The sequence below is a fragment of the Protopterus annectens genome, chromosome 9.part0, assembly GCF_019279795.1.
Source record: "Protopterus annectens isolate FY-2018-M chromosome 9.part0, PAN1.0, whole genome shotgun sequence".
In the NCBI taxonomy this organism is placed as follows: domain Eukaryota; kingdom Metazoa; phylum Chordata; order Ceratodontiformes; family Protopteridae; genus Protopterus; species Protopterus annectens.
In genome coordinates, this window is record NC_056743.1 from 88,215,279 (window position 1) to 88,233,383 (window position 18,105).

Below are 18,105 nucleotides of genomic sequence, written 5' to 3' on the forward strand. Positions count from 1 at the left end.
CGATTATGGCGCCCAGTTTGCAGTCATCTGCGAACTTGGTCAGCCACAGCCCTTCCGTGTTGGCCTGTACCTCCGAGAAATATATACCGAACAAGAGAGGTCCCAGGACTGAGCCTTGTGGGACGCCACTTGTAACTGGTTTGGAGTCTGACATGGCTCCAGCAATTCTAACCATGTGGGTTCTGTCCTTGAGCCAGTTTGCAACCCATCTAGTGACATAGGGGTTTATATTTAAGCTGGTGAGCGTATCTATAATGCCCAAGTGGGGTATTGTATCAAAGGCTTTTGTGAGGTCCAGGTAGGCTGTGTGGACCACCTTCCCCTCGTCAATGGCCTTGGTGACTGTTTCAAAGAAATCGACCAGGTTTAAGAGGCAGGATCTGCCCTTAACAAAGCCGAACTGGGTAGGATCCAGTGTCTGTAGGTCCCCAATATCTTTATTTATGAGGTCCATGATGATCCTTTCCATAGCTTTGCAGACCAAGCTAGTCAGGCTTATAGTTTCCAGGATCCGTTGAGGCACCAACTTTGTGGAGAGGGACCACTGTTGCTGTACGCCACTCTTTGGGTACATATCCTGTAGTAAGGCTGAGATTGAACAGTAGTTTTATGTTTGGGTTTAGTTCTTCTTGGAGTTCATGTAGGACGCAGCCTGGGACACCATTTGGTCCCATTGATGCTGTGTTGTTTGCTTTGGAGAGGGCGGCTCTTACCTGAGCATCTGAGATGTCAGGGGGGCAGCACTCTGCTGGGATAGATATTTGCCCTTTTGTTGGGGGGGGGGAGAAGTTTGTGCTGAACCTGTCAGCTAGGATATTGGCAATGTCTGTGGGTCTGGTGTATTTTTTATCATTTTGGACTAATTCTGAGCATATCTGGGAATTCCCACCCAGGTTTCTAACATAACTAAAGAAAGCCTTGTGATTATCCTTAGTGTCCTGTGCAATTTTTCTCTCAAAGCTGGCCTTAGACGATTTTATGAGTGCCTGTACTTTTTTGCTAATACTGATCAGAGATGATTTCCCTTTTTGGGATTTTGCTCTATCATGTAGTAGCTTCCTCCTTCTATTGTATAGTTTGTTTATGGCTGGGGTCCACCAGACAGGACGCCTGCCTTTGGAGGATTGGGTCTTGGTTTTGTTTGGGATTGCATGATCCATGCATTCCTGAAGGTGTGCATAGAATGCGTTTATAAAGGATTCTGTGGTCTGGGCCGTATTTTCCACAGGCCCGGGGGCTTTGAAGGATTCCACCTCGGTTTTGAGGAGTGTGAAATTTGCTTTAGAGAAGTTTTTCACTGTGGTTTTCTGAGCAGGGGCTGGGGTCGGGATGTGAATATCTAGTGAGATTAGTTTATGGTCTGATCTTACCAGTGAGGGATACACTTCTGGTCTGGAGCATAGAGCCCCCACGTTGGTGATGATCAGGTCCAGTATGTTTTCCCCTCTTGTGGGAGTGGTAACAAGTTGTTCCATAGCATATGAGTTTATAAATTCTAGGAACCTTTGGGCTAGGGTGTTCGAGCTAGAGTAATGCTCCCAGTCTATGTTTGGGTAGTTGAAGTTGCCCAATATAATGGTGTTTGGAGAGACCTTCATATTTTCCAGTGTTCTCAGGAAGGCCGAGTGGGGTTCCTGGGTTTGGGAGGGTGGTCTGTAGCAGGCTATAAACTGGAAGGCAGTTTTACCCACTGTTAGTTGCACATGGATAGTCTCTGATGCTTCGTGTTGTGCCGCCAACCTGGAGGTGTGGGTATCTTTGACAAATATTGATACTCCCCCTCCTTTTGTGGTTCGGTCCAAGTTTTGGGGCCAAAAAACATGGTATGAGGTATAATCTGGTAGTGCTGGGGTGCTCTCGGGAGCCTTGAACCAGGTTTCTGTTACTGCACAGATATCGATGTTCTCCATGCTAAGGAGAGTTTTGAGTGCGTGCATCTTGAGGTTTAGACTTCTGGCATTGAGTAGCATTACTCTTAGTTTCTTATCCCTTGTGATATCTATGGAGGTGGGTTTGTCTTTTGAGCCTTGCCTAAAAAAGGCACTATGGGGGTGGCAAGAGCCTTTGCCAATATCCGAAAGCCCAGGGGTGACAGGTGCAAGCTGTCCCTAGTGAAGCATCGTGGCTTGTCGTGCATGTCATCCCAGGCTGACAGGCATTGGATCCCTTTTGAATGACACCAATACTTAAGCCAATTGTTGAAACTGATATAAGTACAACTGATATATTCTGCAACCAGGAAACAGCAGGACGTCCAGCTTCGAAGGAAGGGACAGTTACTGGGTTAAACAACGGATCCAATGTGAGACAAGAGACTAGTCATGGCTTAAGGAACAGTTTGGATGGGTTTCTCAATCTTTTTTCCTCTGGAAACGTAACAGCAATCTCCAGTGGAGTCGCTAGGTCGCAAGTTAAACAAACAGCTACTTTATTACCAGCTGCTGCAGCTGCTACCAACAAAGGTACTGAAATTCAATTTAAAGACCTGCTTGAGCTTAAATTTGACTTTAAAGAGCCGATTAGGCTGCAGGCAAATAACAAACATGATTCTTATGTTGAAATGGTGTCTAAAATGAACAGTTTACTTTTTAAATATAAATCAATGGAAATGGACAATATATATCTGAAACATTGTATTCAAGCCAATATAGTCCCTAAGGGGTATCGAGTGTGTAAATGCCCCAATAATGTTAGGGAAGGCTCACAGTTTCATAAAGATTTAATTACTGCATTTGACAGGTGCGGTTTAGATATTACACAAACTATCATTGTCAACAATGAAGTAGAAATGGAGAAGTTATATGTTACAATTGATTAAATTAATCAGAAATTTGTGAATGACTTATTTGGTATTGAAACTGAGAAAAACAAATATCATGACATGTTGAAGGATGTTGAGTTAAAATGCATGAAAGTATTTGAAAGAAAAGCTAAGAAAATTGATAGAGACATGTTTGAATATGGTAATAACATACATTACCCTTCACCAAAAACAGGGTGGGTAATAACAATAAATATTCCAATCACGAATCTGTGGCATACAACAAGGTTTTTGATAACCATGACATGTGCAATGACCAAGGTCCATTTCATAATGAAACTGACCCTTTAGAATACCCCTCCACTCGGAAATCCGAAAGGTTGAAAAAGAAAGAACCCATAAACTACAACAACCGGAATTTTTACCAAAATCGAAGGAACAGGCAGTGGAAATAAAAACTGTAGAAGACATAATTATCAATGAATGTGTATACAGTTATAAAGGTTTTAAAATATTTAACTACACTAATCTCACTGTCACTAAAACACATTTCAATTTGTTTTCCAAAGGTTTTACCTACATTCCCAGGGTCAAAGCCAACATGGTTGATTTACTGGTGGATGTTAAAATGTTTGTGAGACAAAAGAACTTTGATATACTTTTTAATGGTTTAGATAAAAGAGAGAGTACTAGTATTTTAAAGAAAAAGAGTACTTTTAACCCACTGTTGCATCCACAGCTCAAAAATTTTGAAAATGTTTTAGAGAAGTGTCTTAGAGATGAGCTTAAATTTAATAAAGTACTCCCCAATCTCACAAAGGATGAATTCAACATCCTTGATTCTTGTAGAACAGACAAGAATCTCAGAGTCATGAAGCCTGATAAAGGAGGAGGGGTGGTTCTGATGGACCAAATAGACTATGAAGTCAAAATGCTAAACATGTTGAATGATGAAAATACATATGAAAGAGTGTCCTTGAATGAGTTTAACATTGCGAAAAGGAAAGTTTCAGTATGTCTTAATGACTTACTTCTTGAGGGGCTTATTGACTTAGAAACTTACAACTACCTACATGTTGAGAAACCAAAAATTCCTTCAATTTTTGATATACCCAAGGTCCACAAGAACCATTTGGACCCACCTCTTAGAACTATTGTTACAGCAGAGGGCTCTTTGACAGCCCCCCTAGCCAAATATATTGACTTCCATTTGAAGCCATTTATATTGGAACATTCCAACATTTTAAAAGACTTGTGGGATTTTTTGAAACACATTGATGCCCTACAGAAAACAAATACCTCATTTTTATTTCTTTGGATGTGGTGGACCTATTTACTTGTATTCCCCATGAAACAGGTCTTTTATGGTTTGAGCAATTTTTGGAGAGTCAAATTTCCATTTCTTTTAACAAGTTTCGTACCTGTTTGATTCTTATGGACTTAATTTTGAAAAATTAGAAGTAATGTACTTACCATAACATTCCATCCATAGGTAAACTTAATTTGTCAGCAACCTATGGGTTATCGGATCCATATCGGATCCAAGCCGGCAGCTTCCAACACCTAAGATCCGAGCTCCAAGCTCCTCCCCCCTGCCCATAATCCCCTGCTATCCCTTCCTGGCCTCAGATCGAGTTTGCCTATCCATAGACCATATGATACCAAGAACCATCTCCCTACTCTAACCTGGAAGAATCTGCCATGACAGTAGGAGTCTTTTGAACATCCATATAGGCTAGGGGGATGGAAGGAGGGACGGTTGCTGACAAATTAAGTTTACCTACTCAGATGGAACGTTATGGTAAGTACATAACTTCTAAATCTGAAGTAGTTAACTTCATTTGTTCATGAACCTATGGGACAGATTCCCCAGCTACCTGATTCTTGGGAGGTCCTCATGGAAGGATGTTCTGGAGCACTGCAGAGCCAAAGGATGCTCTCCCCCTGGAGACAATATCCAATTTGTAATGATTTATAAATGTATGAGATGAAGCCCAAGTGGCTGCTGAACAAATGTCATCCAACGACACCCTAGATCGAAAGGCCGCAGAGGTAGAGATTGATCGAGTAGAATGGGCATGGACTCCTTGAGGTGCAGGCCAGCCCGAACTCTCATATGCCAACAGAATACATTGGGAAATCCATCTGGACAATGTGACTTTTGAGACAGGTTTTCCCAAGGAGGACTTAGCAAAGGATACAAAAAGCTGGTCTGATTTCCTGTGATCAGCTGTCCTGTGCAAACAGAATCTCAGTTGCCTATGTACGTCCATAGAGTGCAACTTGTATTCACCTTTGTTCTGATAATTTGGGAAGAAGACTGGTAAATTAATAGATTGGTTGATATTAGACTCCGATGCAATTCTGGGCAGAAAAGAGGGGTTGGTCCTGAGTGAGACTATCTTTGTGGAAAATCAAATATGGTGGCTTAGTGCAAAGGGCTTGAAGCTCCGAGACCCTTCTGGCCGAAGTTATGGCAACAAGAAATGCCGTCTTCCAAGATAAGTATTTCAGATCCACCAAAGTTGCAGGCTCAAAGGGAGGAGCTGTTAGAGACTGAAGTACAAGAGTTAAATCCCAAGGAGGGACTGCATCCTTCACCAGAGGTTAGTAGGAAAGTGCCTTTTAGGAAGGTCTTACATAATTTGGACAAAGTCAAAGGACCGAGATCACTGTCAACATGATAATGAGAGATTGTGGCCAACTGGACTTTGACCATAGAAGAGCTAGCACCTTGGTCGAATAACCCTGACAGAAAATCAAGTACTGCTGGCAATGGAGCTGTAAAGGGATCTAAGTTCTGATGCTCCACCCAAATAGAGAAACGCTTCCATTTACTATTATAGATTCTTCTAGTAGATGGCTTGTGAGCGGCTACTAGAATAGCCTTGACAGGGGACGAGATACTGGGAGTCCTAGCTATCACTGGAACTGGATCAACCAAGCTGTGAGCTTGAGATTGTCCAGATTCGGGGTTAACAGGCCTGATGGGTGAGAGATCAGATCTGGAATGGGATCTAGAATCCATTGGGGATTCACTAGATGAGACCATAGATAAGGGAACCAAGCTTGACGAGGCCAGAATGGGGCAATGAGGATTATTCTGCTCCCCAACCGTCTGGCTTTCTGTAAAAATTTGAGCATCAGGTGCAGAGGAGGGTAAGCATAGAGTAGACCGGGTGGCCAAGCATGCATCAGAGCACCTCTACGGGATTCCCCGGGTGGGGGAATTAGAGCGAAGTAGTCGCTGCACTTTGCGTTCGAAGAAGAGGTGAAAAGATCGCAACGAGGTTGACCCCATTTGGAGAAGATTTGCTTTGCTACTTTCAGATTCAGAGACCACTCATATGGTGACAGGATGGATCGATTTAGTCTGTCTGCTAAAATGTTGGACTGTCCCGGAATGTGAGTCGCTATGAGAAAGCGGTTGGTGGATGTAGCCCATTCTCACACTCTCATGGCCTCCCGACAAAGTGGATAGGACCTGGCTCCCCCTTGTTTGTTGATACACCAGACGACCGACATGTTGTCTGTCTGGATCACAATTGTCCCCAAGGGAAGAAGGCTTTGAAGTGCTTGCAACGCCAAAAGCACCGCTCTCATCTCTAGGACATTAATATGCAATAAGGACTCCGAATGGTTCCCCATGCCTTGGACGGTCCTGCCCAAGCAGTGCCCCCCCCCCACCTGAGGTGAGAGGTGTCCGTGGTCACCGTGGCTAGAGGAGGGGGCACAGAGAAGGGGTACCCCTTCTGGAGGTCTGGGGACTGGAGCCACCATAAGAGGGCTTTCTTGCACACCCTGCTGAGAGGAACAGGAAAGCTCAGGGGATGTAGCAGCAAGGACCACTGGACTTGTAAGGTCCATTGAAGAACTCTCATGTTCAAGCACGCCATGGGTAGTAGGTTGATGGTTGCCGCCATCGAGCCTAGAGCCCTCAGGATCAATTCCACAGGGGGAGCTGGGGATTGTAGAAGGGCCAGTACATGGAGTTTCAGAGTTCGTAGCCGGTCCGGAGTCAAGAAGGCTAGAAGTTGGTTTGTGTTCAATCTGGCTCCGATGAAATCTAGGATTTGAGTGGGAAGAAGGGAAGATTTCCCGATGTTGATCATGATCCCCAGCCTGGGAGCTAGTCGGAGAAAGTAATCCTTGGCCGTACAAAGTAGATGCCTGGTGGGGGCGGTCAGGAGCCAGTCGTCCAGGTACAGGAAGACCTGAATTCCGTGGAGTCTCAGGTGGGCCGCTACAACAGTTAACACTTTGGTGAACACCCTGGGGGCTGTGGTGAGACCAAACGGAAGGACCCTGAATTGGTAGTGGCTGGCTTCCAGCCGGAAGCGGAGAAACCTCCTGGATCGTCTGTCCATTTGAATGTGGTAGTACGCGTCCTTGAGGTCTATGGAGCACATCCAGTCGTTCTCCTGCAGAAGGGGGAGAATGGATTGAAGTGTGACCATCCAGAACTTTTCTTTGTCTACTGACAGGTTCAGGAAGGACAGGTCGAGGATTGGTCTCAAGTCCACTGTCTTTTTTGGCACCAAGAAGAACCTGGAGTACAAGCCTGATCCGGACTGGTCTGGGGGGACGTGCTGGATTGCTCTTTTTTCTAGCAGCCGGAGTATTTCCTCGGCTGCCGCCTCCCTCTGATTGGGTGGGACATCAGGGAGGTTTTGGGAACTGAGAGGGTAATTGAGAAAGGGGATTTTGTTGCCTCTGGATATGATCCGAAGCAGCCAGCGATCCATTGTAATGGACTCCCAAGCTGCCAGGTGCCTCAAGAAATGCCCCCTGACTGCCTCCAGAGTGGAGCAGTCGGGTAACCCCTCAGGGTTGCTGCATGGGCCAATCAGAGAAAGGTTCTCTGGACCCAAAGTTCTTCGGGCCCCCTCTGCCTCTAGGGCGGTGTCCACCCTGTCCTCCTCTGCCTCTGAAGGACGAGGGGTCCGGAGCGAAATGGGACTGTTGAGACTTCTGGAACCACACCTTCTTCTGTCCCTTTTGGTTCCCGGAGAAGGACCTCTGGGGGGCAGAGAAGTGGACTCCAATGGCAGACAACGTGTTCCCGTCTTTTTCTCTCTGGACCAATGTGTCGCGTACGGTCTTGCCAAAAAGGGCAGAACCATCAAACAGGGCATTAGCGAATGACACCTTAAAGGGTTCCACGAAATCACAGTGCCAGAGCCACACCTGTTACCGAAGGACAACGCCCGCTCCGCTAGCTCTACCGGCTCCTTCCGTGGCATGGGATAGTAACCGCATAGAGGTATTGGAGATAGATTTGAGAGTGGCCATTTGGGTAGAGTACACTTTCTTGTCCTCCGTCGACATGGACTTTGAGGGCAACCCAGCGTATTCTTTGATAAGATCCCACTGGAGCCGAATCACATGTGCCACATAATTCAGTGACCTCACAGAGAAGGTGGCTGAAGCAAACACCCGCTTCCCCAGACGGTCCATCATCCGAGACTCCTTGTCTGGATGATGGACCGAGGAACTCTCCTGGGCCAGTTCCCTTTTGGTGGCAGCCGCCACCAACATGGTATCTACCGGGGCTCCCTTGCTCCAACATGACCTGTCCGAAGGGAGGCTAAGAATTTTTTCCGGCCTCTTTGGAATGGCCTCCACAGTGTCCGGTTCCTTCCATGCCCTGGTAGTAATCAGGTCTACCAGGTGATCGGCGGGAGGAGACACCCAAGAGGTAGATGGGCCTGCTTCAAACGCCTCCAGAAAAACAGACTTGTCAGAGGAAGGTTTTGGGGCAGACCACCCCCCCCGATCCGAAGCATCTCCATAATGTCTCTGAAGGAGACGTCTTCAGGGGGTGACCTTGGGGAACCTTCCCCTTCCTCCAAGTCTGTGTCCTCTGTCAAAGACTCAGGGGAGTCCACATGCCTCCTCTTGCACTTGCGTTTGTGAGGGACCTCCTCGGGGGGGGCTGTCCGAAGAGGCCTCACCAACCACATCCTGTTCCAGCAAGGAAACTATCTGGGATGTCTGAGCAGACTGTCCCTGGGGCCGGGTGATGAAAGGCAGACCCGTCTGAGAGAGAGTGCAGGGTGGAGCCATAGCTGAAGCCAGGGGCCTGGAATCCCTCGACAAAACCCTCTCTATGACGTCGAATGCTGAAGGAGAGCCGTTCTCCCTAGGATCCGAGAGCAGACCCTCCCTCGGATCCGACGTGTGGATCAGAGCTGGCACCAATGCGGTTGGATCTGAAGGATCAGTATGCTCCAACCGAGACAGAGCCGAAGCCATACCGACACCTCCGGATCTGAAGATCAGCTCTCGGCTCCGAGAGCTCAAATCCAAAGAAAATGAACCCGACAGACTCGAGAGTGCTATCGGTGCCAAAGTACCCAATAATATCAGCGCCGACAGTCCCCCGGGTCCATTGCTACCCGGCTCCGAGAGCTCCGAGCCTCGGTAGTGGGTTGGAGAAGGAGCAATCAGGGCAAAAAAGGGGGTTGGGCTCCCCCCAGAGGGGGGGAGGCAGGAGCACTCCCATCTGCAGCTGGGCCTGTAGAAACCTAAGCATCATCCGGTCTAAGTCTGCATCGGACATACTGCGGGTAGACCTTGATGAGGCCACCGAGGCAGGCCAGGAGTGCCGCCTCGATGACCTCGAAGGCGACTGGGTCTCCTCCTCCTCCTCCGGCCCTGGGGAGAAGTGGGGGGATCGGAGACGGGAAGGAGAAGACTCAGAGGCCCTGGGAGGAGAAACCCGTTTGGCTGGCGGGGCTGACGCAGAAGCTTCGGCCCACCGCTTGTGGTGCTTTTCCCAGCGTTTCTCCTTTCTGGCTTCCCTCTCCTCCTGGGAAGGTTGAGTCCCGGCCAGGGGAAGGGGAATAGCTGGTGGCACTGCCGCAGCCATGGTAGGTGCCACGGAGGGACCGGAGGATGAAGCCGGGTCCGGGGGCAGAAGTCCCGCCAGAATCAGCTTCGCCCTCCAGTCCTTAAGGGCCCTGGAGTTGAAAGCTGCGCAAATAGTGCAGCCGGAGGAAAGGTGTTCAACCCCAAGGCATAAAACGCACCGAGTGTGGCCATCCACTGGGGACAGCTTATGGCCACACTCGGTACACTTTGAGAAAAATGTTTTGGGTGCCTCTGCCATACCTATCAAACAAAAACAACACACTCGCTAGGCCCCAAAACCACACACCCTAACGCAAACATGGGGGGGGGGATACTAAAAAAGAAATACTACAAATAGATCAATAAAGCCTTAACGCTACTGGGAGTCTGCTTAACACACACACACACACACACACACACACACACACACACACAAAAATTCTGATTAGACTAAGAAAAAAGAAAGATTTTTCTTACAAATCCACAGATACCACGCCTGGAAGCTCGATCAAGCTGCTGAAGAGAACCACTGCAAACTAGATCTGAGGTCAGGAAGGGATAGTAGGGGATTATGGGCAAGGGGGAGGAGCTTGGAGCTCGGATCTTAGCAGTTGGAAGCTGCCGGCTCGGATCTAATATGGATCCGATAACCCATAGGTTGATGGACAAATGAAGTTAACTACTTCAGATCAATTTTATATACTTTCAGGGTGAGTATTACAGACAATTAAAGGGTGTAGCCATGGGTGCACATTGTGCCCCCTTATATGCCAGCATTATATTACTCAGTTGGGAAAATAAATTTGTTTTCAATTCCCATTTCAAAATTCTGTGGAATTACTATGGTCGTTTTTTGGACGACATTTGTCTTTTTTGGAATGGCACTGCTGACCAGTTTCTTGAGTTTTACGAGTATGTCTCACATACCACTGATTTTCTAAAATTTACTTACAAAATAGATAGTTCCCCAACTTAGTTTTTTAGATGTGAGCATACAGAGAACAAATCAGGGGTTGAAATCTAAAATTTATAGGAAGGAGACCTTTTCTAACACATACTTGCATTTTTCAAGTTCTCACCCCCCTTATCAAAAGAAGGCAATTGTCAAGGGTCAGCTAGTAAGAGCTAGCAGGATGATCTCAGATGAGACAGATTTCCAGACAGAATGTGAATTTATCGCAAGTATGTTTCAAGAAAGAGGTTACTGCCATGATTTGTTAGAAAGACTGATACAAGAAGTTAAAACAGCAAGGACCACAAGGTTTTTGCCTATCCTGGGGAATTCAACAAAACTTTTTGGCAACACCAACACTAAAAAAAAGTAGATATAAAACACTACAATTCAACTTTGACTATTACTTTCAACGGCGAAACCAACATAGTTAAAAATATTATTAATGATGAGTAGAATAGGTTTGCCAGTTTTTCAGATTTGAATCTGAACTTTGAAGAACTCTTAAAAGTAGTATTTAAAAAAGGACGTAGCATTAAGGACATACTTGAGGGTGGAAAACAGGTCACACATCTCTCAAACAAGTTGGGTACACATAAATGTGGAAGCTGTCATTATTGTGTCAACATCAATGAAGGTGAGAAAATATATTTGAAAAGTAGAGGCAAAATTATCACCACTAAAGGATTTGCAAATTGCAATACTTGTGGTTTGGTATACATGGTGACCTGTGAGGCATGTGATTCCTTTTATATAGGGAAAACCGAGAGAAAGCTGAGACAAAGGGTGTATGAGCACCTATATGATGTAAAGAAGGAAAACACTAACAACGCTTTGTTTAAACATACTTTAACAAGTAAATCTGCAAAATTCCTATTCTTCGTCATAGAGGTATTACCCCCAGATCCCAGGGGTGGTCTTTGGGAGGCCTCTTTAGAATACAGAGAGTTATTTTGGCAATTAATGCTTGAGGCTAGCAGTCACCCAAGTTTAAATGAAATGATCTCTCTAAAACCTGTATTAAAGTTGATATCAGCCAAGTTATAACCACTCACCCATATATCAGTTGTACTTATATATATCTATATATATATATATTTTTATACACATTTTAATATTTTTCATACATACATTTTTATATCTTTTTCAAACATTTTGCACACAGGTACATTTTTTATGTATTAATTAAAATGGTTTTTAGAGTATACAATATTTTTATATATTTTTACTATGTATTCCTGCCTGTAAAGTTTTTGTTTCACCACTAGATAGTGATATTGTTTCTTTGATTTTGTTAAGAAATCTGCAATTTCAACAATAAGGATGATAACTGAATGTATTAACATTGTAATTAGTTAGGATACACCATTGGTAGATTCAAATAACATCTGACATAAATTTAGCACACTGAGCACTGTTTAGCTTTTCTGATGAAGTGCATGTCGACAAAAACGTACTGAGAACTGTAGCAGTGTTATTGTTTTTGTTTCTGTTCTGTGAGGTTTGTTCATGGAGTGAAAATAAACATCTCTTACTGATCTGCTGTGCCTGTCTTTTGAGTTTACCAGTGTGAGTTTGGGCACAATGACCACTTATTTTTATTTACTACATTTTAGTATATTGCTTTCTACATGCTTTCTACTTTCTTACCAGATTACCATTTTAGGTTTTGAGCCCATCTATTTTCCCCTTACAAGGTATCCCCATAAGGATGTGAAAGCCAAGACAGAGTCCATGAACCAGGCAGCCATGGACATGGTTTGTATTCACTGGCATCCCAGTAATGAGGCAGTTTCTGTGAAGTCCTAACTAACCTTGACCCTGGTGGCTAATATGAGTATGGGGATAACCATGAGGCATCCTACAACATCCTCACGTGTGCATGATTCCACCCATACACTAATAAGGGCTACCGTCAGCAATTTGCATTCACAAAGCCCATGTCCTATGTCCTTTCAGTGCCATGCAAGCTCTAGCTGGTAGTCACCTTTCCCTCCAACAAGGATGGGTGAGTCAGTGTCAGCCTCTGACTTCCACCCTCCCCCAACTCTTCCAGCAGCCAAGATACGACCAGAAGTTGAGTTGTCTGAGCTGTAGTCAGAGCTTTATTACTGTATGCAGCACAGCCAGACACATTAAATTTGTTTGATGGTATATGAAGACAAACAACATACGTAATCTCCCCTTTAAATACACTTAGTCTACCTCGCCACATACCATCTGTTCCCCATGCCCAGTCCACTGTCCCTATACTGCTGTAATTTCTGTCTCCACTACAAGTTCTAGTAGTCCATTCCTTAGGCACACACCTTCGCTATGAAGAAATATTTCTGCAGATCTTGGAAATAGTTGGTCTTTATATAAGTGCCCCCTCAAGAGTCCATCTTGCTCACGCTGACCCACGTTATATCTTACTGACAATCTTGTACATTCAAACAGCTGTTTCTTCTTGTCTATAGTGAGACCAGATCTAGCTCCTCTAGTTGGGTGGCTGTCTTCTGGATGTCTGCCACTATGTAAGATCACCAGAATGGCATAAAGTACTCAAGATATGGCCTGACCATGGCTGTTTAAAATAGAAGCATTATTTGTTTGATTTTGGAGTCTGTCCTCATGAGAACTCCCCCAAGCATTCTGTTTGCTGATACAACAGTTAACTCATTCTATTTATAATGGTCTACTTCTGGTATGGTCAACATTCACTTTACATGCACTTGTCTGGTCAAGTTCACTCTTCCTTCCCAGCGTATATTAACTACTGGGTATCAAGAGCAGTAATTTGCATATGTTTAAACTGAACCTAAGTTATCCCTTTATTGCACATATGGTCAGCATTCAAAAGCCCCACCTCCCATCCCACCTCTACTGCAGCACCTATTATTGTTATAACAGAAAAGAGGATGAATCTGTTCTTTTTTCCCTTAGACAAATCTGAAATGAAGAGGAAAAAAATGACAGGCCAAAGAGAGACCTCTGCACTACTCTGCTAATCAAATTTCTTATTCCTCCTGATATCATCTCTTTTACCACATCTGTATATCATACCCTTCACAAGACATGCAGCAGTTTAATTATTTAGTTTCAGCCTAGTCCTAAGCCTTTGCAATTTTCAAAGCAATCATCTGCATGGGACAGAGTGCACAAGTAAGTACTAGGTTATCTGCCCTTGTTGGGTATTTTAGGCCTAGCTAATTTCACTCAAAAGTGATCAAACCCTGTACCTTGTGTCTGTGAGGTAAACACCTTAATCATTATGCCAGACCCCAACTTGGTAATGCCCCCATAAACGATAGCTACTATTACTCCCATTCAAGTTTTTCTGCATCCCAGTGATAAAAATGGATCAGGTTTGAATGACAATTCCTTCTGCCCCTAAAAGCCATGATCATGGTTATTTTGGCAACTGTTGTCTTCTAGGCAAACAAAGAGCATTTGTTTCAAAATTCTTTACAACTTTTCTGTTGCTGTTTTTAGGGTAAAAGCTTGTAGTTTTCCAAATTTTCTATTCTTTTTTTAATACCCTTAACAAATTACGACTTAAGAGATAGGCAAACAAACATTTATATGCAAGACAACAAACCATATTAATGTGTATAGTTATAAAGAATATACATCACATATATTCTTCTGTACAATTATAATCCAACATTACATACATTTCTCAATTCTTGCCTTCTCTTAAACCTTCCTCCTCATCCAAAACATTAGTCTGCATGTATTGGCCACACAATTTCCATTTTTTATGTAATTTGCTTCTACCCTTTTTTAAAGATCCCCATTTCCAGTTCTGTTACCTCGGTTACAGTATTCGGTATTTCAAATATAGTCGGTTTAGAGTTTGCTTTCCATTTTTTAGTAACTGATTTTTGGTAGCCAGCAGAATGAAACTTAACAAGGCCTGACTATGTCTAGGCAATTCAGATCTTGTACCTTAGCTCATAAATAATTTCCTTATTTATACCCATTTGCTCCCACCATACTTCTGGGAGTACTCTGTAGGGAATTTTTAAAGTCTGTCAGCTCATTACACACACAAAACATTATGTTCCCAGTTACCTCTTTCTTCCCCATCACACAGCCAACATTTGCCATTTACCTTTGGAAAAAATCTTTGGAACCTGCTTGGGGTATAAAAATTCCTATGCAAACACTTTTTAGCAACAATCCTAAACCTTCTGGACTTTGTTGCATATATATTTGGGAGCCATACATATGCCCCCCCCCCCCATTGTTTCCTTGTGAATTGCTTACCCAATCTGTCTTCCCAATCCTTTCTAACCTTCTCTGTTTGATTCCTATAGTTAGCATGCAATCTATATACACCCTATTAATTAGCCATTTTTTAACAGTAGCTGCTGTTCTAGACTCAACTAAAAACCCTATCAGAGCAGGTCTTTCACTTAGCATTCTCTCATCCCTTTCTCTTTGCATATACTCTGATATCGATCCCTGATAGGAAAGGCAGTTTCTAGCCTGCAGTCCAAATGTGTTCCCTCTTCCCATTCTATTAACTTTCTCTCTCTAGGTTTTTGCTTCCAGTACCTTGATTCATTTGCCGTTTATCTCCAGTAAATTCTAGCCCCCTCTTGCCTATTCTCTGTACCCTAACTGCAGTCATCCCTACTGGCAGAATTTCATTTCTCCATTCTTATGTTGGCTTAGTTCTTAGAATAATTTCCATTAATTTATGAATACAATACTATATATAGTGTTTGTTATTCTCCTTAGGGATGTGAATGTAAAAGCTCACTCTTTCTTTTTCTTGAATTTCCCCTGCTTCATCATCTTCCCTTTCCATTTTGAATTACAGCTTTCTGCTTGTGTTATGTATATGAGCCTTACCTGCATAGCTCTAAAATATCCATTCAGATCAGGTAATACTAAACCACCTTGTTCTATTGAAAGGATCAGCTTATCTCATTTGACCCTTGCCCTCTTCCCTTCCCTTCCCACATAAAACCCTTCAACCCTTTATTATTGTCCACATCATCTTCTCTGGTTGATGAAAAAAATATGCCCGACCTCTATATAAAACTAAAGAGTCTAAAAACATTTTAACTGTTTTTATCTTGTTATCCATATCTATAAAAACAAGTGCTTACAGTTTCTGTATTATCTTTGGTTTAGTCTCTTCCCACATATCCTTAGCTATCATAACAGAATCCTTTATAACCCATAAAAAAAAAGAATCTACAAATGTATTTAGATATGCTGCCAATACATGTAACACCGTATGACTTGCCGAAGGAGTCATTACTGGGCACATTGCGGGTGCTGTGAATAACACTTTTGGCTGACATCAAAGATTGAAACAATACTAAATTTCATGAACTTAAATCATACTTGGACTTAGAAATGGGGTCCATTCCCATCATAGGATTAGAAACCCAAAAGATTTGGAGAAATTAAAGAAAGATTGAACCCAAACTCCTAAATACTTCATTTTATCATATCCCCATAAATATGTGAATTACTGAACCAATTCAAGTGTGGGTAAATAGCCTCTGTTTTATCTTTATTAATTTTATATTCCAAAAAGACTGATAATGTGTCAGAATGTTCCACAACACTGAGGTGTACTTTTCGGGTTTTATCAGGTAAAAAATAATATTGTCTGTAAATAAAATAAACTTTACTTCATTACCATACCACTTATGTCCTTGAATTTCTGAGTCCCTTATTTTCTTTGCCAATGGAACTAAATATAATGCGAATAAAAAAAACAGGAAAGAAGACCACCCTGTCTGGTTCCTCTGTTTACATACAACTTATCAGACAGGAACCCTCCTACTTTAATTTTTGCCCCTTTTCCCTCATACATTCTCCTAATTAATTTATTATTGTATCAGGGAAGGCAAATGCTTTCATTGCCCTACTCAAAATACTATCTTACTTTGTCAGCTGCATTCTCTGCATCAAGACCCTCCAACAGCAGCAGTATTTTCTTACATTCTGCTTCTCTCCGGATCATTACTCTATTAATGTTGTCAAATGTTTGATTTCCCTCACCAAAACTGCACTGATCCACATCTATCAATTTTAGCAACACCTTTGCCATTCTTTTAGCTATTATAGACAAATATTTTATAATTATTGCTTAAAACTGAAACAAGCATATATGAAGCTGGTTCTGATGGGTGTTTTCCATCTTTAGGGCTTTCTTCCAGGATCTGGTGCTTCATCTTCTTTTAAAATATTGTTAAACAAAACCTTCCACATCTTAATAACTTTCTTCCCTCCTAGCTTCCAAATTTCCACTGGAATTCCATATATTCCTGGAGACTTTCCTGCAGATTGATTATATGTCACTGTTTTTATTACCTCATCTCCTATTTCAGTGGTTAATTGTTGCATTTGATCTACCTCTAACTTTAGCATACTGAAGTCTTCCATAAATAGTTCTTGATTTCCACACATCTCTGCTTTATTCACATTTTCATAAAATTTCCAAAATATCTCTAATACTTCTGCAGGATTCTTGCCTATAGGCTCTCTAAGCTTGGCAACAACCCTTTCTACTTTTGTTGCCTAAGTTGTTATGCTAAAAGGTTTTGTGCTCTGGAGTTATCAAAAAAACAGTTGCTTAACAACAATCTGTCTAAACGTATGCATATTATCCAGATACTCCCTTATTTTCTTGTTACCACTCTGCATTTGTGCCTCTTCTGTAAGATTCCCCTTATTCTGCAATACTTTAACACTTCAGTCCCTTTAAATAATTCTTGTTACTTTCACATCTTTCTTTTTTTCTACCCTGTTTTTAACCTCCACTTTCACATTATTCCACTCACAAACCATACCTTCTGAAGAAAGTTCTATCTTTTCAATAACTCTCAATTTCCACTGCCCATTTCTTCAGTTCTGCTCTTTTTAACAGGTAGGTGAGGAAGCATCAGTGTTTCATTTTTACCTCATTACCCTGCATCTTTGTCTTAGATATTGGCACATGATCCAAAACAGATATTGGCCGTGTGTTGAAAATTTCAATTAGATGCATATGTTCCTGTGAAATATAATTTCTCTCCAGTCTAGCCCAGTTATTGTATCTTGGGTAATAATATGTAAATTCTCTCCAAATTCCAACTACTGAAATCACATCTTCCATACCAATTAATTTCATAAATTCCTTCAGAAATTTACACTCATTTGTTTGTTATATCCTCCCTTCTATGTCCTGTCCCCAGATACATCCTCATAGCTACAAATCAATTTCCAGTCCCTACCTATAAGTAATATTCCCTGCTGAAAGTTAATTTTTTCTTTCAAATTTTTCTCATAGGTTCATAGGTAGGTACTAGGCTATCGGCCCAAGGGCCTACGTAAACCTAGCCAGCAAGTTTCCATAGCTTATGCCACCCAAGAAAGTTATTTTCCTGTGCCACTGTCCAGTAGAGACACAGAAGTGATCCCCGGGGTGTATTTCCTATTTCTCATCCACTCATCAAGATTTTTCTTGAAGACTGCTAATGAAGAACTTTGCTTGACATAGATGGTTAGCTTGTTCCAGAGTATAGGAAGTCTCTGGGACAGGGATCTATCC